General features: G+C 43.0%; 1 protein-coding gene and 1 pseudogene across 1 annotated transcript in view; one reads left to right on the top strand and one right to left on the bottom strand.

Annotated features, from left to right (window-relative positions):
- The window catches only part of SMYD3 (SET and MYND domain containing 3), an 816,669-nt gene that overhangs the window by 510,726 nt on the left and 282,800 nt on the right, over positions 1–23,143 (top strand). The window lies entirely within an intron of this gene.
- LOC111820470 (protein lin-28 homolog A pseudogene) lies at positions 12,308–21,922 on the bottom strand (annotated as a pseudogene).

Below are 23,143 nucleotides of genomic sequence, written 5' to 3'. Positions count from 1 at the left end.
TTTCGTTCTGTTGTACATAAGGGTTGCTGTACGTTGGAACTGACTCATCAGCAACTAACAACAACAACAAATGCAATTTCAGTTCCCTTGCATTCTTTTTTCCTCTACTTCAACGAGTTTCCTGTGCCTTCCTTACTCTGCCTTTATCTCTGCCCCTTCGCTCCCCCTGGTGCCCTGCTCCTCTTCCATAGAGGCTCTGCCCTTTCACATCTTACTGAAGGCATAAGTATTTCTTCTGTTTCCTGTGTTGAAACATTTTCAAATGTGTGCTTCTTTTTTCTGTGACGTTCGCATGATGTTCCCTTTCCCTCATTCTACGCTGATGTACATGCTTTTCTGTTTCTAGTTTACATTTGCCAGTAGAGAGACAGGACCAGCCTGGCGGTGGCCAGCTCAGGACACCCGCTTTCATGTTAGGAGGGATAAATGCTTGGACTTCTGGATCTTAGATTTAAAAATGCCATCCAGTTGTTCAATTTTTGTGAGTTGCTTCAGTGGTAGAATTCTCGTTTTCCGTGCAAGAGACCGGGATTTGATTCCCAGCCAATGTGCCTCATGCGCCGCCCCCACTCATCTGTCCGTGGAGGCTTACATGTTGCTCTGATGCTGAACAGGTTTTAGTGGAGCTTCCAAACTAAGACAAACTAAGAAGAAAGGCCTGGCAATCTACTTCTGAAAATCAGCCAGTGAAAACCCTATGGATCACAGTGGTTCAATCGGCAGCTGATTATGGTGTGGTGCAGGACCAGGCAGCATTTCGTTCTGTTGTGCGTGGGGTCTCCATGAGTCGGGCTGACTTGACAGCAGCTAACAACAACAACATCCAGTTGTTAGAGAGTAGAACACTCAGCCATCAGTACTGCACTTAAAGGGAATTTTCCTCAGATTGTTGGATATAAGATCGTCTCTTATCTTGAGTTGATAGTACTGTGGCTAGATTCTGTATATCTTCATGGGTATTTTAATGAGAGATTAAAACAAGCTATCTACTGAAGTCAGAAGCCTGAAGCTAGCATTTGTTAAACACCTACTATAAACAAATAATCTTTTGTGGTCAGAAGAGCTTTATAAAGAGTATATTATATCGTCATTTAACAAATTAGGAAACTGAGGTTCAGAGAGGTTGGTAATGTGACCGTGGTTAACCAGCTAGTAAGTGGTAGAGTTGGGATTAAGCCCATGTCTCTTGGTTCTAAGTTCGTGCTGTTTCATGAACCCCCACTTCCTCCAGAAAGCACGAACACAGTGTTATCTGATCACTAGGAAGTCACATGGGCTACAATCCACAATTTGTTGCTTAGGACACATATTTTCTCTTAAGGACAGAATTACGATTGAAAGCCAAATTTCTCCAATGCCTTTGAATTCTGGGTTATATATTTGATTTTATTCCCTGTATTCTTCTCTCTCTTTCTGTGTCTCTATTTGTAAAATAATATTAATAAGCTGCTGTAAACTGCATACCCAAAGGCCTCTTGAGTGGAATTTTTCCAGCCCTATGTTCTCAGAAAGCAGAGTGTGGATATTTGTTACTATATAACAGGGACACAAGGACAGTACAAGAAAAGCATATCTTCCATTCATAGTTCAGCCCATGATTTTCATGTAATTTCCCCCACACTAACTCGTCCACTTTTACACAGATGTTTTTTTGAGTGCTACTCCAGCTAAATGTGTCCGATTGCATCCTACCTGGCACTTCCCTTTGGGCTGTGACTTGCCCATCAGTCAGTCTGATCTTGTTCTTGCTGCATTGGCAAGACTTCCATTGTTAAACTGTCCTAATTTAAAAAAAAAAAAAAAACCACCCCACAAACTCAAAATTAATTTAATATATCAAGCCAATAACTATTACATTATAGTCTGGATTTCAGATAGTACCTTCTGGTACATAATAAAATTATGTATGTGAATAAAAACATGAGCTGTAGGTATTGAATGAGAGATTCTTGACATAGCTATTTTCTCGTATTTAAAGCACGCACAAAAAGCCTATGAAATATAATCTGTCTTCTTGGCACATTTGAAAAACAGTCTTGAATTCTATGCCTTCCTTGTGGAAATGTAATCCCTGTGCCTGTCGTTCTTCCGATATTAAGCATGCTCTTTTGGTGCAGAAGAGTGAAGACGATACTTAAAAATCGACAGTAGTGCAGCATTTTCTCCTTGATGTGAATTGAAAAACATGACAGACTTCCCAGGTCCCAGGTTTCTCAGTTATTGGCCTAAAATTTGCCCTAGCACCTTGGGATATAGTTGTTCTCTTGAGTGTGCGCAGGGAGATGGGGGGATTTGAATTGCTGACCTTTTGGTTAGCAGCCGTAGCTCTTAACCACTACGGCACCAGGGTTTCCATATAATTGAAAATCAGAACAAATGTGGCTGAATCTGTTTTCCGTACTGTGATGTTTCCTTGAGGAAAATAATGCCTGTGTGTAGATGATTGTGTGAGGAGGGGCGTGGGTATGGGGGAAGGTAGCGATTGATAAAACCGCATTTACACAAATTCCGATGTTTCCCTACTTGTGTTTGCATTTACACATAGGAACATATGTACATGCTATCGATGGAGATGATTACAAAAACTGCAAATGCTTCCTGGAAGGCAAAATTGCAAACTGCAAAGGGTTGTTGCCAGGGAAAATGTAGAAATGGCAGTGCCACCTGTTGTTTAAACCAGAGAATTGCTTGAAGCTCTGTTGCACAAATACAGGGGCAAATGCTAGGAGTAAACATTGGAGAGCTTTTCTCTTGTCTCCTCACCTGGAAAGTCCTACTCCTTACTTATAATCTCATATATTTGTTATAAAATGGCTCATCAGATGTGGGTTTTTACAGTGTAGAAAAAAATAATTTAAATGTAAAATATACATCAGGACCTTATTTACATTGTGTGTGGTTTTCAACACATAAGTACACATAGTGGAGTTTAGGGCTCTCCATTTTTATGCTTTTTCAAAACAAAACAAATTTCTGTCCCTTATAGCTGCTGATGACTGATGAAAAAGTAGGGAACTGCTTGGGACTAGTGTTACTGGTTCACACCCTGTCATCCAGCAAGCAGTTCACCCACAGTTCCTAATAGCCAGGACTGGTTGTTTTTATTGCTGCCCTTACTTGATTTCATTTGGGCCTCAGCTGAGTTGTTCTGTTACTAGGATTCAGTCCTTCTGCAATGAGAAAAGGATAGCTGTTGCGCATAGTAAGAGCTGGGGTTCAGTTTGTGTAGTAGAGCTTATGCTAGAAGAGGAGTTTCTGACAGATGATGTGTGATCATGCAGGTTTCAATGAATCTCGTAAGTTACCAACCACCAGTTGCTGTAGAGTTGATTTCTAACTCATGGTGACCCCATGTGTGTCAGAGTAGAACTGTGCTCCATAGGGTTTTCAGTGGCTGATATTTTGGAAATAGATTGCTAGGCCTTTCTTCCAAGGCACCTTTGGGTGGACTTGAACTTCTAACCTTCTGGTTAGCAGCCAAGCACGTTAACTGTTTACACCACCCAGACAGGGACTCTCTATAAGAATTACCATGGTACAATCCAGTGGCTTTAACAGAGTTAAAGAACTCTCTGTTGAAAAACAGATAGCTGGGTCAGAAGGCAACATAAAGGCACTGAAGCTGTTGCTGTTTTTAAACCATTTCTCAGTATTCTAAATTCTAGAGAGCTTTTACTGGGGCCTTGGTGATTAGGAATGCCCACTCACAGCATAGACAGTAGCCTAGGTGGCTTTCTAAATTTCCCGCCTTCCTTACATTCCTTTTCTAAATTTCCCATGCACACTGGCCAAACCTGTAGTGCTCACGTGGCTGACCATACTAAACTACTATTAGTAAACTTTAAATTGTCTTATACAAGATTGACACCAACCAATGATGCTGATATTGACATTTTAAATTCAAGAAAGTCAAAGCTCGGGAAGAATAGTGAAAGAAAGTGTAGGAGCAGTGAGATAGATTGGGAGACAGAAGACATCCGAGGGCTGGCTCCCAACCCTGGACAAGTTCTTAAGCTCTTAGGCCTTGGTTTTCCCAAAATAAGGAGATTTTGAGGTTTGTTTACGTATAATTCTGTGTATGCATTTGAAATTTATCTTGCTAATATACCATTAGATCTCCCAACATTAGATCTCTCTATTTAAAATGCAGATTTCTAGTCCAAATACAATACGGTATTAGCATTTTCCCTCCCCAGGTCACATGTGGTGACAAGATGACCTCTCCAGTCGTTATGTAGCCTCATGATTCTGGGAACATGTCAGATGTCCTTTCTATGAAAGGGATTCTCCAAAGCTTTCTAGAACACTCAGATATGTTAGCATAAATACAGCTTTCCTTGGGGAGACACCATTTTCTCTTAGCTGCCTTCAGCCTCATATTTTGGAGCCTCAATACATAACATTTATATAGATGACACCAAATTTGTATCAATAAGAACACACCATAGTTAATACCTAGTACCTTCTGTCTTAGTCATCTAGTGCTGCTGTAGCAGAAATACCACAAGTGGATGGTTTTAACAAAGAGAAGTTTATTTCCTCACAGTCAAAGTAGGCTATAAGTCCAAATTCAGGGCGTCAGCTCCAGGGGAAGGCTTTTTCTCTCTGTCAGCCTTCTTCTCTTCATTGTTCCCCCGGACTAGGAGCTTCTCTGTGCAGGGACCCCGTCCAAAGGACATGCTCTGCTCCCAGCACTGCTTTCTTGGTGGTATGAGGTCCCCCTGTCTCTCTGCTCACTTTTCTCTTTTATATCTCAAGAAATTGCCTCAGGACACAGTCCAGTCTTCTAGATCCAGTCCTGGCTTACTAACACAACTGCCACCCATCCTCCCTCATTAACATCATAGAGGCAGGATTTACAACATATAGGAAAATCACACAGTACCAGGAATCATGGCCCAGCCAAACTGATATACACATTTTTGGGGGGAAATAATTCAAACCATGACATCTTCTAACAGTTGTATTTCGGAATAATGATTTTAGACCTCCAAACCTTACACATGGGTGAGTTGTTTTTTTTTTTTTTTAATCCAAGAAATATTTTAAAATAGGGAAAGATTTTTAAGATGGGAAATCAGCTTTTTCCCATCTCCCTTATTTTTTTTCCAATTTGGATTTTCTCTATCACACTACTCATCCAGTGACTAGGCAAAGATAATTCATTTAACTGCCTGCCAAAAATGCACTCAGATTTCTCCTGCAAGCAAATCAAAATAATAGGAAATGACGAAAAGAGAGAGGGAGCTTATTAAATTACGCTTAGGCTTTTTTCCTGACATTGTCGGGTTCTGGCTATATGTTCATCTGACTGCAGGCTTTCTGTCCAGGGACAAAGCTAGACACACCTCTTGCTGTGATTACCCTGCTGGCATTGTAGGTCCATCCTTCTCTGTATGGAGAAGCTTCCTTGCTGGTGTGAGGTCTGGTAGTGAACTTGTGAAGCAGAAAGAGAAAACAAGAGCAAAAGTCTATTTTGAAAAGTCCCTGTTTTTCTACTACAACCAAATCATTGCCCCTAATAGACAGAAAAACGTCATTCTGTATTGTGGTTTCCCTCAGAAATCCAGAAACAGAGAAATTTCTTATGATTTTAAATATTATTTCAAACTCTTATTCTAATTGGGGACAATACCAAGAAAGCTTTATGATAACAAACTTTATAACATGCATGATCGGAGACAACATCACCTCCCAATAGCTTCTTCTCCATTGTTCTCGTTATTCCTCTTTGGGGTCACAACAATATTCTGAAGATATTTTTAATGTCTCCTTTTTAAAATAATGAGAATACTAAGACCTGATCAGAGAGGTTGAGACTTACCTGAAGACCTTTGCCATTTGGAAGCAGGTGATTTAACTTGGAATCTAATATTCTTTCCGCTGTATTACATATTCAAGCCAGCATATTATTTCCTGCTTTATTACTCCTTCATGTACATGAAATTACCCTTTCATATATATATGTGTGTGTATATATGTATATGTGAGACTGTGTATATGTATGTATATGTATATATGTATATGCACATATACATATATACAGTCTCATATACACATATATATACATACACAAAAACACATATATATGTTACAGATTCATCAAAATTCCAGTAAAATTTGTATTCATAAATATTTTCATGGCTTCAAAAATGTGAAAAAAACTAGCTTCGATGAGAATGCATTGAAGTTATGGTTATGAAATCTTCCCAGAAATGGAAGGACTTTTAAGAGTAGGTTAATTGTCTTCTAGTTCCAGGCTCTTCTGCACCAAGACAACCTGGAGAAAGCATCTAAACTTCCTGTATGTTAGTATTTCCCCATTACAAGGATCCATGAAGTGTTTATTACTCACCTACTCCAATCAGAAGCACTATGAGGCATCATCAAGAATGCTGCTTTAAATCACTTTGAGCATGGTATCACATCATGGCCCAAGATTACACTAGCTCTCCTGTAGATTTTTTGTTAGGTTTACCATTGTCTGATATGGTGAACATTTACTGAGGGCTTACTATGTAGGGCCCAGGCAATTCACAGCAACCCTATTTTCCAGCTAAGGGGAGGAAGTGGAGACTAAATAACTTGGCCAAGGTCTCACTGCTAGCAGGTGGCTTAACTGGTAATCGAAGTTAGGCCTCTCTGACCCTAGAGCCTAAACTCGTCCTCCCTGTACTTGAATGCTTCACCTGGAGAGGGTGCTATGGTGTCTTGGAAAATCTGCCAGCATTGCAGGCCTAAACAGAATTAATCTTGTGGTTTAATTTCTTAACAGGGATGCTGAGGGCAAAGGAGAGGCTCCTGTTTCCAAAACAAATGACTTTGGCATTCATAAGAAACGAAACCTAGAAAATTGCCAGCACCTTGTTTTGTGTGCAGACGCTACTGCTTTGTTTCCCTGTCCTGCAGCTCCTCATTAAAGGCTCCCTCCTGGTGTTGCTGGAGAAAAGAAAGGGAAACTTCAGAGCTGCAGCTACTCCCAAAGCACTGTGGTTGCCAGAGCCACCAGTATTTACTTTTCAGACTCTGAAAATAGTGGTGGCATTCACACAGCCTTTCCCTCCTCCAGGATCCCAGTAGGCTTCCAAGCACAGAAAATGTTAATGGTCCAAGGGAAGTGGAGGTGAGCGGGTAGCCTCCTTCCCAGAAACTGCAGCTCAGCCAGTCCTCAGCTCAGGTTGTTATGGCTTTCACTGAGGCCCACCTTTATTTTATATTTATGTTGAGCTATATATACGATGTATAAGAGGCCTTAGAGATCACATGGGCAAGTGGTTCTTGATGCTTTTCCCAGTACAGACTCCGGGCATATATGAGTAAGGGCATTTTTTATCTAAGGTCACGGGATAGAAAACATAGTTTGTGGTCCCTCATTACCATCAGGGTTTGAAACCCCTGACTCCTTGGACCTTCCTCTCTTCCTGTAGTTTACAGGTAAGGGAGGGCTGAGAGGAGTGAGGAGACTTCGTTATTGCCACACAGCTTGGGTGGTACCGTCAGTACCTCTTCCAGACTGCTACTGTCCCAGGACAGTTGTCTTCCTGTGGCATCACTTTGTTGTAAGCTTCTTTGGGCAGGGACTATAACTTAGACTTTTTTTTTTTCTTTTAAAATAAATCACCACCTTTTTAATGGGCTGATTACTGTCGTTTTTCAGTATTTCAGTTTGGTTATTTTTCTAATGTCTTTAACCCTGCTCCCCACTTTTGTATACAGATTGCCCTGGACTGTATTTCTCGTCTTACCCTTCTGCCTTTTCTTCCATTCCTTTATCTCCTTTTCATATTGCCTGATCTTGCCCTAGCTCCTCCATCTTTCCCCACATAACACCCAAATGCTACACACATGAATCTTCTTTATTAAGGATCCTCCCATCCCTTAGAGTATAAACCTGAAAGGTTTGATTTTTTGTATTTATTGCTACCAGTTGTTCTGTGTATAATCTCCTAATTCTTGAATCCTAATGAGATATTGGGCATCTCTCTTGGTTTTCCCATCATATTTTATTAAAATTACTCCAGTCCAGTTAAAACTGCAATCTTATATCTGACTGAAATCTCTCTTTCTCCCCATCGCAGATTTGACTTAAAACTCAAGGAGCTTAGGTGTAGGGGATGTAGGGTCTGCCTTTTCCATACCACTGAGTCCCTAGGTGGTACAAATGGTTAACATGCTCAGCTGCTAACAGAACGGTTGGAGGTTCAAGTGCACCTAGAGACACCTTGGAAGAAAGGACTAGCAGTCTGCCGTATTTTATGCAGATAACGCAAGCTTTCTGTGTTTGTTTGCCAGCTATGCCCTCCCCACCGTGAAGTATTTTTGTAATCGTGCTATGCTAATTTTTTTACAGCAACTTGTGGAAGAGGATTGGCATGGCGGCGCTTGTAAAGATACCTCGTGGGGGGTGGGCACGACCAGCAAGCAACAGCAGAGGGCATGCGTTATTTGTGCAAGAATATGCTACTTCTGAAAAATCAGACATTGAAAGCCCTATGGCGCACAGTTCCACTCTGACATACATGGGATTACCATGAATTGGAGTACCTCATGTTCCTTTCTACTATAGGGCTGTGCCATGGGCCAGTAGGAGGGATGGTATAGGGCAAATGTCATTTTTGGTTTTTTCCCCCACAGGGCAAGTATTGGTTGTCACTGATTCTCTAATACCCCTTCTGTGGCAGGTGTCTAAATGCTGACTCTTAAAGCGTGCATCTGTGGGGGATTTAGTGGGCACTGTTACCCACCTCCTCCCTGCTGTCCCCCAACTTCATTGTGGAGTCGCTAGATGTGGAAGATTTGGCTCTTGGCTCCACTTGCCTCCTCCGAGGTTAGGCAGCAGCAAGATGGCTCAAGCCTAGCTACCTTCTGTGGTGTCCACTTGTCCTATAGGATGTACATGTATTTGTGGCAAAATAAATGGTGGGCATACAGGCTATGCCACTGCCTCCCTGTCAGCTCTTCTATTTTCTTATTCCTGGCTCAGGTAGGCAGAAGAGAGATCAGCAAGCTGGCTGCCCAAATAGATGTCTGACCAGGGAACTAACAGCAGACTCCCCTTCCTGTAGGCATCCAGATCATTCCTTCTTGGCAAGAGAAGGCACTCACTTCCATCCCCAGTGGAATCACTTTTTATCTTGAGCACAAAACCTCCCCACAGACAAACTCACACCCTTCAATACCTTGCCTTCCACAGATTGGGAAGGACAGTGTGGTCATTGGGGGCTGATAGAAGAGTTCTACTTAGTAAGCCCTGGGGAAGATGTCTGGCACCAATCAAACAGTTTTCCCAGCAGTCTCTTTAGAATATGGTGAATTTAGCACCTCTGTCCTCAGCTGTGGGCCTTCAGTTCTGTACCAGCAGGGAAAGCCCCATTCAGAAGTACATGAGTACATAACAGTGATAGCAGGAAGAAGGGGAAAGGGAAAGACCTTGCATTTTTTTCTCTGGATCAGGAAAGAGTAATCTAGTATCCTTTTCTCTCTTTTCCTCAAACTCTGGCTATTTCTGCTCTTGAATTGCATGATGTTAATTGCTTTTATGTTCTAGAGCATCTACATGCCTTTGTCTTGTTCTTTGTTAAGTCATCGATACTCCTGACATTATGTGTTTGTTGTGTTCCTGATTTTGAGAACAGTTAATATAGTTGTGGGGTCTGCTAGAGGGCTCCTTTATGGACAACTCACTTCCAAATCGTATGTCCTTTTTTTTCAGTACCAATAAGTCTGTATTTATTCATTGTATTTTCCCAGGGAAAAGAGAAGGGAAGGCAAAAGGATTGACGTGTTACAAAATGATAGAAGGGAAAGGAAGTTCCCAGTACAGCGAAATCAACCATCAAATAAACACGTGCCAGTGATGGGAGTCACCAAAGCCCAATAGAGCTCAGCCTCCTGCAGTTCAGGAATGAGGTGAAGGGATCAGGGAAAGAAGAGGCAGGTATACACTTTTCTACCCTCCCGCCCTCCCCTTAAATTCAAGATTTCACACAGAGCTTTGGTTTCTAGCAGTTACATTCATCCATTTCCTATTAAACAATCTTTTGGCCACTTTGACATAAGTTTCTTGCACCTCCATAAAAGTTCCTGAGTGACTTGGAAACAACATTCATTTCCCTCTCTTGGTCTCCTACTCCCACTTTCTGTGTAGTAGCCCCGCCCTCCCCATTGCTTCCCTCTACCGTGTGATTGGAGATTAAGTAGCTTTGGTCCATCCAAATACTAATAAGTTTTGGCGTGAATCACATCAAGGACTGGTCTTGACTCAGGAGGTTGGAAACGAGGGATGAACTGTTCCCAGCTTCTTCAGGTTTATTTGAACAAGATATTTAAGAGTTGTGGAGACACCCCCAAAATTGTGTATGTGTGTGGGTTTCGGGGGGAGTGCTGGGGTGGAGGTAGGGTAGGAGTCATGTTTAGGACAGATTATCTGGTTCCAAAGAAGAAATAGGGGAAGGGGAACACAAAAGAAAGGATGATTCAAGGCCCCCACTTCAAGAAGAAGGGTCCCCAACCTTATGTTTCAGATCCTTTTGCCTGGTGCAGAACCTTCTGTCAAAGATGCTTCGGCTATTTTTCTTTCAATACAGAAGAAGTTTGTAAACAATAAAAACTCCAAAAGAACATGGAGAAAGACTAACACATATTTACACAAACGAGTCTACCTAACAATCACCAAATCAGCGACTTGTAAAGTTGTACAAAACCCAGACAAATACAGAGCCATAAAAAAACCCAAATATGTTGCTGTAGAGTTGATTCCAACTCACAGCAACATTTGGGAGAGACGTGAACCCAGGATCAGAAACACATCACCCAGTGTGTCCTATTGCATTTGCCCCTTTTCAACACAGTAAGGTAGGTTTGCACTCATCTCCCAGCATGTCAACAAAACCCCCTTTCTCTTTTAGCTACCATCACACTACGCCCGCAGGTCGGGACGCTGGCTCCGGACACCACAAAGAAGCCCTCACTTATGAGACTTTCTGGAAGCCAAGCAGGAAAAGTCCAGAATTTTAAAAAGGTTAAGGATTTTCGTCCTTGCTTCGCATATCCATCCCTGGGCAGCACAGGATGGGTATAGAGTTATCGTTCTTAAAACCTGTGCTACCAACTCGGATTTTCACACACACACACCCATTGTGCATGGTAGGCCTAGCCCAACCCAGTGAAGGATGGATCTGGTGTGTGAAATGAGTCCCATGCCCTAGGATTAAAAGTTTGTAACAGGAGTCCCTATTACATTAATAGACAACCCTCACCTAGCCTTGGCTTCCTCTCTGAGCCTTTCACCTGGCCTAGCCTCTCCTAACGTCTCGTGCACCACCTTCCTGTTGGCACAAATTCCCGATCTTCCAGTAGAAGGAGATCAAGTCATGGGGCAGCCCAATGAAAACCTCGTCTCCCGTGGTACATTTCCATGGTGGACGGGTTTCAAGAGGACACTATGGCAGGAAAGCCAGCTCTCATTGGCAAAAATGAGGTAGTGAATAAACTGTACATTCCATATTGTTGATCTTTGAGGTGATACAGCAACAGCAAGAAGTATTCCTGCTGTGCACACCTGGAGCTGCTGCCAGCTTATCCCTGAGATTGCTCATGTACCTGAGAACACAGTGCAGGAATGAGGGCCTTAGATTAAAATATACAAAAATACAAAACCAGAATATTTATATTATAAAAAAAAAAAAAAAAAGTTAAAATACACAAGATACATCATTCACACACAGCTGGTGCAGTTGGCATTCTGGAGAAAGAGGGACCCAGGGTGCAGTTATCCAGGGGAACATACAAACCGTATAGGCCCAGTATGGGATGGGATGAGTTTAGGAGCAGCAGGTCTGCAGCTGTTCCCCAACCACTCTTTTTGTCTGTCATCACAACCCATTGCTTGGGACAGTTCCAGCACCCTGTCTCAACAGTGGGTTATGAGGAGACAAGACATGGAAGAGCTCTGCCCCACCCCTGAGAGATTCCCTCCCCCAGAATGTAGCGGCTTTTGGGTTGGGTCCATCAGACTAGTTTCATGCTTAATCTTTTTGTACTCTGGCATGGGAAATTACATATCCTTCTTTAAAAGGAAAACTTCCCTATCCAGGCCGCTTTCAAAAGCCAGAGATTCTAGGGGTGGAGCCTCAGATAAAGCTGGCAGGCTCTAGGGGGATTTCTCCTGAAAGCCCTCGCTTGCATTTGGAAAAAGCATGGTTGGAGTTCCTTTGCCTCACTCCTTCCCTCACCAAGTGGGAAGAGGGGGTGATGCTGTGGACTCCGGCCTGAGATACATGGCAGTGCTAGCTGCCCCCTACCCACCCTATCCTACTTTCTCCACTCTCCTGATTGGTGTCTGTCCCTTGAGGTCTGTCCCTTGAGACTTCCTGATAGGAAAAGGATAGTTCCCATCCACCGGGGCTTGATTCTGGGTCTCTGGGAGCAGGGCAGGGCTGTGGATCTCTTCTTCCTCCCGAAAATAGGCTGGCTTTCCCTGTGAGCTGGGGGCCTGCTGGGCCTTCAGTGGGCATGAGGCTAGCATATGGCTGATGCTTTGGCGGAAGTGGCACTTCTTGGACTGGGGTGGCAGCTTGCATTCCTTGGCATGATGGTCTAGGCCTCCACAGTTGTAGCACCTGCCTCCTTTTGACCTGCGCTTCTGCGTGTTCTTCCCCCCGGCCATCTCTCACTCCCAGTACGGAACACTTCACCCGGTCCTGTGACACGGATCCATTCCAGGCCTTTAGCAGACTTCACTCCACTGCCTCTTCCTCCTTCAGGCTCCAGAAGCCCTCCGTGTGCAACTTACTCTGGTGCACAAAGACGTCCATCGTGGGGGGTTGGGGGGTGGGGAGGGCAGTGGCGAGCGCAACCCCGGTGCAGGCAGTCATGGACAGGAAGCCGAACCCCATGTGCACATTGAACCACTAACGGATGCCAGCAACGTGCAGCAGCTATGCTTTCTCTACCACCCTGGCTCTGTCCTCAGGCACCTCCTCTGCTGCCTTGGCGCAGCCACCTTCCTGTAAACGCTGGTTAGACATGGAGCACCGGGTCGTCGACTGGCCCACCGTCTGGGCCCCTGGTCCGGCAGCTGCTGGCACCAGAAAAGTCCAGAGGCCATATTGTATGTTCTTGATGGGCTGAAAGCCATGTGTTTTGTCATCTGAGACAGATGAAATTCCATCACCTGTGGCCTATTTTAAGTGTCTGTTGATCCATGACACTGGAAAGGCTGTAGCTGAATTCCGTTTACTTTTTATTTTTATTTTTTAAGGACATCTTGCAAACAGACCTCACTGACTTAACCTGTTGCCTCTCAGCAATGATCAAACTTTAAGGACATCTTCCCCCAGGGTTGGCTAAGCAGAACTCTGCTGTCAACCCCCAGTGACCACATTGCCCTTCCCAGTCTGTGGAAGGTAAGGCATTTGAAGGGTATGAGTTTGTCTTTGGCCTTGTGGGGAAATTTGTATTCAAGGTGAAAAGTGATTCCTTTGGGGGATAGGAGAGCATGCTTTCCCTTCCCAGAAACCTTTTCTAGAGTTAGGTGACGGTCCCCATTTTAGTTGAGAAAGTCCCTGTTGAGGGAAGACGCCCAAGGTCAGACGGCCAGTTAGTTGAGAGACCACAATTGAAATCAAATCTTCTAGTTCTGAGTATAATGTTCTTTCCACCGTTTGTGATTGCTTCCCAGCCATGAGCGTTTGCATTCCTTCCATGAGAAGGGTGTACTGTATGCTTTACCTCCTGAGTCTCTGCGGGATATTATTAACATTCTTAATGTAACCTTCCCCTCTTTTAAATTTTTTATTATGAGTCCCTGGTCTTTTATTTCCAGTAACATCCGTCATTCTGTGTTTTTCCCCAGAGAATAGTGTTTAGCTTGTAGCTTGCTCCTCATTTTATGTGTTGCCCCCACCCCAACTCTATGGTCGACCCTGCTCCAGGCCCCCCACATAACCCTTAGTGTGCGCATGTATGCTTTGAGCTTCCAAGGATAGAGTATCCTGCATGAGGAAGCTGGATGAAAGCCTGGAAGGGTTACTTGGTTTGAATTCTTTCCTTGAAGTTGCTTTGGTGAAGGAGCCAGGCTAGAAATCATACCAGAACAGTTGTGTTTCATAGTTACAGTGTAATCGGGAGACTGTAATTCATGGCCATTAAATTGCTTCCTTTGAAGTATAAGAAAAACCAGAACAACTTTATGGCCCTTTAACCCGCAGGATTATAGTACACATGAATTAAAGTCAAGTGTGTTATGAACTCTCCCAGGTACCAGGGCTGGCATAATTCCACCTTCACTCTAATGCTCATTAAGTGGTTGACTTTCAACTGAACACTGGGGTGGGAAGGGGGTGTCAAAATGTTGGAGGGCCTTTCTTGTCTCTTATCTTTGCGTTTTTATAAAACAAATCAGAGATGAGACTTAGGAGAGCTGGACTAATGAGAATTTTTATTTCTCTGCTGAGTGTCTTCAGGAAAGGATAATTAAATATATACTCAGTACCTTCTAATTGTCAGCACTGTGCTGGCCATTTGGCATACCTATTTTTATTTAATCTCACAACAATCCCATGAAGTCACTGTTACGATTTCCATTTTACAGATAGGAATGATGAGACAGGCTCAGAGAAATTAAATATTAAGCTATAGGTCACTCAGTAAGTGATAGTGACTGAATTCCAGCTGAGATCTGAACAAAAGCATGTGCTTTTGTCCTCACCTTATGTTGCTTCCCCAAACTCATACCTGAGGCTACAGAAAAATTAATAACACGGCTGGAGCCCCATGTCCTGGATCATACAATCACCAGTATAATTAGTTGCACAATAAATCACTGAGATTTATATTGTTGTAACTGTACTGAAGGGAATTTCCTGGAAAGACTGTGGAGAAAGAAAAGCAGCAAAAATTATTATGGTATTAATAATTTTTTAAAAATTTACCTAATATATGTGAGATGTTTATATTATACATACATAATAAACTTAGGGGTTTACTACATTGATCTATGTAACTGTAGATACAGCTCTATAATTTTAAGAGATGCTTAAAATAAACATCATTAGAAAAATAAGGGAGATAGTTTTATGTTGCTAGAAAAGATACATCTCTTAAAGGGCATTGGATTTTTCGTTAAGAATTTCTTTGATAACTGAGCTGATTATAAAGGGGGAAGGGATCTTTCAGACTGTAGAATATAAAGTTAAACTTCACTTGCCCTGAGAGGAACTAATCTGTATGACATAAAAATTTGTGAACTTCAGTTGTACATATTCCTCAGTGATACATTCTGTCATCTGTATTTATGACCAGGAATGTTTATAGTATAGACCTACTTCTAGACAATTCTGGTTAGGTCATGCCAAGTCCCACCACTCCACTAGGTGGCACTGTGGTAGCATGGATATTCCTGATGCCCCACGGGGGTGTGAGAAGCAGATAAGAGCAGTGTTTCTCAACTTTGTGTTCTGTTGTGATACTAATGAAGTGTGAATTAGATCCCCATAGTATAATACAGGAAACCCTGGTGGCATAGTGGCTAAGTTCTACGGCTGCTAACCAAAGAGTAGGCAGTTAAATCCTCCAGGCGCTCCTTGGAAACTCTATGGGGCAGTTGTACTGTGTCCTGTAGAATCGCTGTGAGTAGGAATCGACTCAGTGGCAATGGGTAGTAGTAGTGGTATAATACAGTGTTTCACATTTCTGCTTCTGGTTGCAGTGCTGCTTCTGTGTGTCTCTGCATCTTCAATTGGTATTTCTTCTCCCTTTTACCGTTTTTCCTCTACCTCTTGCAGCCTATCTCTTCCTAAGGCCTGCCCACCAATCCTTGCTACCTGTAACCTTCCTTTTCTCTCCCTTACCCTTCCATATCTTTTTTTTTTGGGGGGGGGGCGGGGGGGACGAGTATAGAACACACTTAGAGATGTGCAGTGGTAAACTGAGATGTTTCTGTATGAGTCATGTAGTGAGATCAGTTAAGGAGGGTTACTTTACAAGGAGATACTCATTGTTCACTTCACACTGGAGTCTTTCCTTATACCTGGCCTGGTCCCCTCAGTGGGCTCACCTTACTGTTCTTCCCTACAGTGATTTTGGTGCCCTCTCAAAAATAATGGGTTTGGTTCTAGCAGATGCTGTCATTAAGGAGAAAAGGGACTCCAGCGTGGGGGTGAAGAATGAGGGAGGTCTAATCTGCTCCAAAAAAAAAAAAACAAAAAACCTGTTGCCATCCTGTCGATGCCGAAAAGACCTCTAATTTAAAGTGTTAAAGCTAAGACGTCACTTTAAGGACTAAGATGCACCTGACCCAGACCATGGTGTTTTCAGTCACTTCATATGCATGGGAAAGCTGGACGATGAATAAGGAAGACTGAAGAAGAACTGATGCCTTTGAATTATGGTGTTGGCGAAGAATATGGAATACACCATGGACTGCCAAAAGAATGAACAAATCTGTCTTGGAAGAAGTACAGCCAGAATGCTCCTTAGAAGCAAGAATCACAAGACTTTGCCTCACATTCTTTGGACATGCCATCAGGAGGGTCTACTCCCTGGAGAAGGACATCATGCTTGTTAAAGTAGAGGGTCAGCAAAAGAGAGGAAGACCCTCAATGAGGTGGATTGACACGGTGACTGCAACATCGGGCTCAAGCATAGCAACGATTGTGAAGATGGCACAGGACCGGGCAGTGTTTTCATTCTGTTGTACATAGGGTTGCTCTGAGTAGGAACCTACCCGAAGGCACTTAACGACAACAAAGTATCTGTGACCATCTTGGATCTAGAATCAGAGCTGGAAGGAAACCAGAGCTTCTAGTCTAAATCGTTCATTTTAAAGAGAGGAAAAAAGATCCAGAGGATCCCAGGTCTCCTTCCAACAAGTTTAGTGCTCTACTCGGAGTACCTGTCAGCTCCAAAGAGGGAGGCTGTTGATATTCAAAGGCAGGAATCATCTGTGAATGTTATTTATTGCAGGACCTGCAGTTCTGAAGATGAGCAATGCAAGGAAATGACCTTTGTTTGACTATCATTTATAACTCAAAAAAGGATCATGAACAATATTTAAAATATTTTCAGTGTCCCCATAAAGTGTTAGTCATTGCTGTATGGGATTGTTATTGTTTCCATTTTCAAACCACAGTTTTGCAAAGTCAGGGATCACGTGATGGGAAACAGGAATATTTCTTAGAATTTGGCAAGAGTGCCTAATGTAAAAACGCCCTGTCTCAAAAACTCCTCTTATACCCTAGTTTGTAGAATGAAGTGAGACACTGTCTCTCTCATAGTATCTAGAGCAAAGAGAAACTTTCACAACATCTACACTTTATAAGGTTGAAGATGGGATGGGAAGAGAAGGTGGTTCTTAGGGGAATCAAATTCTAGGTGGGCAGACATGTTTGGACTTGCCTAGCATGTTTTCCTCTTCGGTGAAATTTATCTTCTGTTGAAATAAAACTTCGTTGCTAGTCAGAAGCAACACTTCCCAAGATTTCGTTTACTTCACACTAACAAATTATAATGAAGTGAGAATGGGGTTAAAGCTGAAGTGAATAGGTTGGAAAGAGACGTTTGTAACTGGCCCCATATCATCCTAAATATCATTCTGTCTGGTGACCTTAGAAGTATCATTTACTGACTTCCTCTTTCAGATGTGTAGGACCATGGCCCTATTTCATAAGACGTGGTGAAGCAGTGGTTGTTTATTGGTAGACTTTTCCTTGTCGTCTTACTCAGATGAAATAAAGCAGTCTTTATTTAAGTTACCTAGACATTGGACCTGTGTAGAATATTTCTTCAAAGAAATGTGATCTTTTTTGTTTTCTAACACTATATGTATCATAAACCAAGATTATGGATTTAACAAATACTCACTGATACTATGATACGTTAGACATGTTCTCTACCTTCTGAAATCCTACAGCTTACTAGACAAGATGAACTCAGTGAATAACTAATAATATAAGACTTCGTGGTCTTTGTATTTGAGTTTTCTGTTATCTTGATTAATGAATACTCAAGAAGTGAAACTTAGTAACTGTTTTGGCCATGTTGCAAAATAAAGGGTCATAATTTGAGTATGTACATGGTGGTGGTAGTGGTGGGGAAGACAGGAAGGAGTTAAGGCTTGCAATTGGGTCCAAAGAAGATTTTAGGGATCTGGAAAAGTTTCTGGTTACCTTCAGTTTGGGGGCATGGTTGAGGCTATAGGACATTCCAGAGACAAATTGAAGATGGAAATTCCCGTTAGGAGGGAAGGGAAAGAAGTAATAGGCCATCTCTATCTTTACATCTTATTTCCTTTTCTTCTTCAATGTCCCCACACACACCCCCCCCCCCTTTTTTTAAAATCTCTCTCCTCCTTTCTCTTCTCTCTTTCTCCCACCTCTTCTGGGAATAATAGAAAAGGAATGATGCTTACCAGTGTCCTGCCTGTGTCACATCTGCCTGGCTTGAGGGTAGGAAACAGGGTGGAGGAGAAGTAATGAGGTGGCTGTTTATGTATATTTGTCTACAGCCAGGCAGGAGCAGTGCATTCATTGGAAAAACAAGCACCAAAATTTATATATCTGATCATTATCAAGGATTTCTTTCAATTGTGAGGAATTAGGCAAGAGAAAATGTATTCAGTCAGCTATTACTGAGTGTCAACCAGGAGTCAAGAACGGTCACACCTTATCTCATTTAACTTTCATTAGCAACCTTGTGAGGCAAGTATAACTACTCCCATCGTGTAATAGAGGAGCTAGGATACAAAACATTAAGGGAACTAGCCAGACATTGCCTGGTACCTAGTTCATATTTGATAAGTGTTTGCTAAACGCATAAATAAAATAAGTGATAGAACCAGGATTTAAAACCAGATTGTATAGCCTCAAGTCCAGTGCTCTATTTCATTGTCTTCCTGGAAGGGACTTGGGTAAGCTTAAAAGATCAGTAGTATCCTTTGCTATTTATTCAGCAATGAATATTTGATTCTGACAGGAGAAATACGTTGGTTTCACTAGTTTGTATCTGTCTCTTTTGCGTTAGTTAGCCTATAATTTTTTATACAACCCTATCCTTAACCTCGAGGCCCTGGTGGCGCAGTGGTTAAGAGCTTGGCTAATGACCAAAAGGGAAGTGGCCTTGTTGTTAAAAATATACACTCTGGGGCTAAGCTTCCTGGGTTTAAATCCAAGCTCTGCTAGTTACTAGCTATGTGATGTTGGGCAAGTTATTTAACCTCTCTGTGCCTTAACTTTAAAATGGGCATAATAATAGAATCTGCATCAAGGGGTTATAATGAGAATTATATGAGTTAATATACGTAAAGTACTTAAATTCCTGGTATAGTGTGCTATATTTTTACACAAATAACACACACCTTCTATGTTTTTTTTGCCAGCTGTGCCTTCCCCCACAAGGTATTTTCATAAGCATTGCTATGCCAATTTTTTTTACATGTTGCTGTAAAAAAATTAGCATAGCACACTTACAAAAATACCTAATGGGGGGAGGGCATGGTTGGCAAACAAATGTAGAAGGCGCATTGTCATGGATTGAATTATGTCCCCCAAAAAATGTGTATATCAGTTTGGCTGGACCATGATTCCCAGTATTGTGTGGTTGTCCTCCATTTTGTGATTGTAATTTTATGCTAAAGAGGATTAGGGTGGGATTGTATAATGCCCTTACTAAGGTCACATCCCTGATCCAGAGTTTCCCTAGGGTGTGGCCTGCACCATCATTTATCTTACAAGAAATAAAAGGAAAGGGAAGCAAGTAGAGAGTTGGGGACCTCATACCACAAGAAAGCAGTGCAGGAGCAGAGCGTGTCCTTTGGACCTGAGGTTCCTGCACAGAGAAGCTCCTAGACCAAGGGAAGATTGATGACATGAAACTTCCTCCAGAGCTGACAGAGAAAGCCATCTCCTGGAGCTGACGCCATGAATTTGGACTTGTAGCCTACTAGACTGTGAGAAGATAAATTTCTCTCTGTTAAAGCCATCCACTTGTGGTATTTCTGTTATAGCAGCACTAGATGACTAACACATGCATGTTGTTTGCGTAAAAATATGGTATACAGGTATACCTGGTATATAATTCCTGGTATAAAGTGAGTACTATATAAATATGATTAACATAGTACTATTGTTAATATTATGATTATCCTATATGTTTTCCACCTTTGGAAATCAATTTTATGACAACACAGTACAGTCGTCCCTCAGTATCTGAGGGAGATTGGTTCTAGGACCCCTGCGGATACTAAAATTGTGAATGCTCATCTCTTACATAAAATGATGTAACATTTGCATATAACCTACACACATCCTCTCGTATACTTTAAGTCATCTCTATATTACTTATAATACCTAATACAGTAGTTAAGAGCTCAGGCTGCTACCAAAAGGTTGGCAGTTTGAATCCACCAGCTGCTCCTTGGAAACCCTGTAGGGCAGTTCTACTCTGTCCTATAGGGTCGCTATGAGTCAGAATCAACTTGATGGCACACGACAATAGCAACGATACAGTGTAAATGCTCTGTAAATAGTTGTTTCATCACAATTGAAGGCTTGCTCTGGAAGGTACCCTTTTTCTTTTCTGAGTTTCTGGAGCAGATGCTGCCTGGGCCCTTGATCTTGAAGTTCTTGAGGCTGTAGCGCTTCCCATAGCTAGCCGACTGTCCCTTACTGGCCTTAAACTCCTTCCTCTCACTCTCCTCAACCCCTTCACATTTAGCCTTTAAGCGATTGCTTTGACCACTTAATTGCCTTTTAGGAGCCATTTTTTCACAGAAACAAAGGGTGCTCACAAGTAGCGAATGAAGGAGATGGGAGGTGAGCAGTGCTCAAACAAGGAGTGCTGGAGAGAGACTGAGGTTCTGTGAAATGGTGGGAGGTTACAACAGGGGATGCCTGTCTATCACTTCATTCGGTAAATTCAGCGGAGTGCTCGGTTTAGGGCAAATTCAAGTTTTGCTTTTTGGAACTTTTTTTTCCTGAGTATTTTCCAGCCGTGGTTGGTTGAATCCGCGGATGTGGAACCCGCAGATGCGGAGGGCTGACTTTATGTCATTTTCACATACACTTAAGAGAAATGTAGGTATTAAAAAAAATGAAGCATATATGTGATAAAAATTGAAGACATCGAACTGTATTTTAGACACGGGTCCCCCGTTAGGTCACTGACTTAGAATTATTTATTCAACAAGAATCGTGCCTCTGTAGGAGCTATCAGGTTCCAAAGCCCTGGGATCTTAGAAAATGAAGTGTCATTGTACCCCCCACCCCCATGATCTCCATGCCCTCCCCAAGGGTGTTAAGACATGGGAGGGATATCACCTCAGTGAGGACTGTTAACAGGTATACACCTCCTCATCTTCACTTCTCTTCCGATGACACACGGAGCGAGTCTGAAGGAGCCAACCCGTGACTGTACATTTTGGAATTCACTTGCTCACAGGTGTTGGCAGCCCTGGCCCGGGCCCGGGCCCAGGTTTCTCTGGAGGAACGCCACGCTTCGGATTTCCTTGTCTATAGACTATGTTATTGTCAAACCTTTCAGGTAGAATCAGAAGGAGCCTGGTTTGTCTGCGCACTGCCAGGACAGCGCCTATACATGACCTCTGGTCTGAGGGGCTACCACAGAAAGCTGCTCTCTCTGCAGGGCACTGTGGGCTTGAAGATACAAGTGATAGTGGCTGGTCCCTCCCCAGCAGTTCTGAGCACCCCGACTGGCAAGGCCCCTGCCCTCAGCGCTTCCCTTTGTTCGTCTCCTGGTCCTCATGTACTCACAGCTGGCTCGAGTTGTATCTTATTTCCGTGGTGCTGTTGTAGGCGGGCTCTGAGGCTCCGGGGAAGGGCTGGGATTCGTGAATGTGGTTCGCAGCCCTTGCTCTTCCTGCACTATTTGCATAGCTGAGTGACCTGGAGAAAGTTCCTTACCGCATGGAGCCTTCCTGTCCCTCAACCGTGCCCCACTCCCCCCTGTCCCAGCCCAGGTCGTGGTTTTCTCAGGGAAAATAATCCCTGCCATGGGAAGACCTTCAGTGAGATGAATTGACACAGTGACTGCAACAGTGGCCTCAAACATAGCAACAATTTTGAGGATGATGCAAGACCAGGCAGTGTTTCGTTCTGTTGTACGTAGGGTCGCTGTAAGTTGGAAGCGACTAGAGGGCACCTAACAACAATAATAACATGGCTGATTCACAGCCAAGATTAAATGAGATCATGTGAGGTGAAACTACATCCTAACCACAATTGTTAGTTGTTTTTTTAAATAATTATCTATCACAGCGTCTTGAGGAGAGAGAGAGAGTCTTCTGTGTCTCACAGTGCCGAGTGTGCTCATAGTAGAAGCTCAATAAACCCTATTCGAAAGAAAGGTGCTCGCACTGACAGTTTCACAGTGATGTCGGTTCTCCGTGGATCCTGCAGTGTCATCCCCATTGCCTTGGATTAACACTCAGCTGACTCAGTTGCTCTGACACATCTTTTAACAAATCAGTCTTTCTTCTGTTCCTTTTGCTTTTCCATTTAAAGGGGGCTCCCCATATTTGGCACCATTGAATAAATTCATTGAGTGTCCCATTGGGTAAGGTAATTATTTCATTGATTAGAGCCTATGCCCTGAACTGAGTTCTGAAGCCCTAAGCAAGCCAGAGCAAGCTGGAATGCCCCCTATGGAAAACGCCCCCGTGCACCTCCCCTGGAACCAGATGCTGTGATGCCCTGCACCAGCTGATGCCACCTCAGTGCCCATTCATCAGTCAGAACTTTTCTGGAATGTAGGTCATGTTGGAGTTTCAGAATCTGGGGCAGATGCCTTCATACAAAGCACAGGGGCATCTTGCTAGATAGGAAGGAAGGAGTACAAGGAAGTTTAAACCTGGGCTGGATAACTAGTCCCTTTCCTCCCCACCCTTCCTCTCTCCCACAGGTGTTGAGCGTACTGTGTCCCTGGAGGTGTCCCCGGGTTGGATGGCAACATAGGAAAGCCAGCAACCCTTGTTCTGCATGTTGTATTTGTTTTGTTTGGGCTATTGAATATTCGGTTTGGCTGTATTTGTTGAAAGGGCCCTGGTGGCACAGTGGTTAAAGTGTTCAGCTGCTGACTAGAAGGTCAGCGGTTTGAACCCACCAGCCACTGCACGGGAGAAAGATGTGGC

The sequence above is a fragment of the Trichechus manatus genome, unplaced genomic scaffold (assembly GCF_000243295.1).
Source record: "Trichechus manatus latirostris isolate Lorelei unplaced genomic scaffold, TriManLat1.0 scaffold00039, whole genome shotgun sequence".
NCBI classification, from domain to species: domain Eukaryota; kingdom Metazoa; phylum Chordata; class Mammalia; order Sirenia; family Trichechidae; genus Trichechus; species Trichechus manatus.
Note: the sequence above shows the minus strand (reverse complement) of the source record. Positions and strands in the feature narration are given on the sequence as shown.